The sequence below is a fragment of the Ylistrum balloti genome, unplaced genomic scaffold (genome assembly GCF_031769215.1).
Source record: "Ylistrum balloti isolate Yb309-2 unplaced genomic scaffold, AGI_CSIRO_Ybal_v1 Utg370602, whole genome shotgun sequence".
Classification (NCBI taxonomy): Eukaryota; Metazoa; Mollusca; class Bivalvia; order Pectinida; family Pectinidae; genus Ylistrum; species Ylistrum balloti.
Genome location: NW_026782372.1, coordinates 457334 through 460000, shown reverse-complemented (window position 1 = coordinate 460000; position 2667 = coordinate 457334).

Genomic DNA, 2667 nt, shown 5'->3' with positions numbered 1-2667 from the left:
GTGTGAGGGGGAGGGAGAAGGGTATGGTGTAAGGAGGAGAGAGAGGGGTATGGTGTAAGGAGAAGGAGTGAGAGGGGCGTGGTGTAAGGAGGAGGGAGAGGGTTGTGGTGTAAGGAGGAGGGAGAGGGGTATAGTGTAAGGAGGAGGAGGGAGAGGGGTGTGGTGTAAGGAGGAGGGAGAGGGTTGTGGTGTAAGGAGGAGGAGGGAGAGGGTTGTGGTGTAAGGAGGAGGGAGAGAGGTATGGTGTAAGGAGGAGGGAGAGGGGTATGGTGTAAGTAAGAGAGAGAGGGGTATAGTGTAAGGAGGAGGAGGAGGATGGAGAGTGGTATTGTATAAGGAGGAGGGAGAGGGGTATGGTGTAAGGAGGAGGGAGAGGGGTATGGTGTAAGGAGGAGGGAGAGGGGTATGGTGTAAGAAGGAGGAGGGAGAGGGGGTGGTGTAAGTAGGAGGGAGAGGGTTGTGGTGTAAGGAGGAGGGAGAGGGGTATAGTGTAAGGAGGAGGAGGGAGAGGGGTGTGGTGTAAGGAGGAGGGAGAGGGTTGTGGTGGAAGGCGGAGGAGGGAGAGGGGTATGGTGTAAGTAGGAGAGAGAGGGGTATAGTGTAAGGAGGAGGAGGAGGATGGAGAGGGGTATTGTGTAAGGAGGAGGGAGAGGGGTATGGTGTAAGGAGGATGGAGAGGGTTTGGAGTAAGGAGGAAGGAGAGAGGTATAGTGTAAGGAGGAGGAGGGAGAGGGATATGGTGTAAGGAGGAGGAAGGAGAGGTCTATGGTGTAAGTAGGAGGGAGAGGGGTATAGTGTAAGGAGGAGGAGGAGGATGGAGAGGGGTATGGTGTAAGGAGGAGAAGGGAGAGGGATATGGTGTAAGGATGAGGATGGAGAGGGGTGTGGTGTGAGGAGGAGGGAGAGGGGTATGGTGTAAGGAGGAAAGAGAGGGGTATGGTGTAAGGAGGAGGGAGAGGGGTATGGTGTAAGGAGGAGGACGAGGGAGAGGGATATGGTGTATGAGGATTAGCAGAACATACAACATAAGCTGATAATACTGCAGTACTAACCGAGTTATAATTTTGCACTTCATAACATATAATACAAAACACATGAAAAGAGTATTAAACAAGTATTAATAATCTATTGACGTCATCGACACCTTGGTGACACGCGGGGACGTGTATCATGTTTAAGCGGTTGTTGACATTTTGTTTTGGTTTGTGATAACACGATTACACTCCCTGTCCTCAATGATCAGGTCTTGACAGCAGTGTAGAATGGGTATTTTATTGTAATGTTGTTCGCTAATAGCAAAAAATTAATAATACGAGACACGTAAACACCATAATATACGTCAACATGACACAAGGTTTGACAATACATCCACGCATTATCCGAAAACCTTTTCATTTTCCTAAATCGATGGAGATAGATATATGAGGACATGTTTGTCGATGATATGGATCCAACCGTTTGAAAACTTCTACCATCACTGCCTTCATGATGATATGATATGATATCATGATACATTCCATCAAAGATGTATTTTTCGTAATTTTGACGAATCGGGGAGGCGCGCTTTGTAGTCACTGCATTGAAATTCGCTGATTTGACAAATTGGTTTTCCTTCAAATTTTTTATGAGCACGTGTCGGGTACTCTCTTTTTTGGCAAAAAACCCAGTTTCGTAAGCGAATTTCACTAAAAAAAAAACAGCATAAAATGACCGAATATCACCTAAGACAGCCCTTTCAAAATGACGTTGTGTAGTCAAGGGTAACGTTAAATTAATTACTGGTCATTAAAGAACGTGCTATTATTATCGAACTATTCAATAAGGTTTATTAAGGTTGGAATTTAAAAAAAAAATCTTTTCCGTTAAAAATACAGTGAACAGAAAATTGAATGGTGTCATACCGCACTAATGAAAAAATATTGAGAGACCGTTACACCCTTGAAATATGTGATATTAAACGGAAATATGTGTTATTAAACGGAAAATCATTGAACTCTAATTCTCATGTATATTGTACATATATACAAATCCCTACAGGCAGACACCCTACCATTATGTAATGGAAAATTCATATTGTTAACGGCACAAAAACCAAGCTGCACATTTGGCGTGTTATAACCAGCTTTGAAATAATCACATGTTAGAAAATCACGTTGAGTTGGTTTCGCGAATTTTTATACGGTTTTAACGAAACAAAATTGAGTTGAACATGTAACGAATCAAACACTGCTTGAATGGTTTTTTTCGAAGTTGGTGATGACATATGCGGGCGTCGTTAGAAATTAAATAACAATATATGATGTCACGCCAAGAATATAAAACACGTAAAGCCCAACACTGAAGTAATATGAAACACTGCAACAATGTATGGTGATAGCAACTCTCGCGATAAGAATTAGATCAACTTTAGGGAGTGATGACGTCATTAACACCACGTGTTAGGTCTATTTTCACACAGGAAGACTAATTAATGAGGAGATGTTTACGTGTTCCATACTTATGTACATATATACAAACAAATATGTAGACACCTGGACATTTTGTGCCAACCCGAACTCCGAAAATTTTAAAAAAAAATTGTGTCATTGACATGGCTTGATCGTGTAACAATTCAGTTACATTAAAATGTGCCCAGTATCCTGCTTGAAATGTTTTAAATCGAAACAT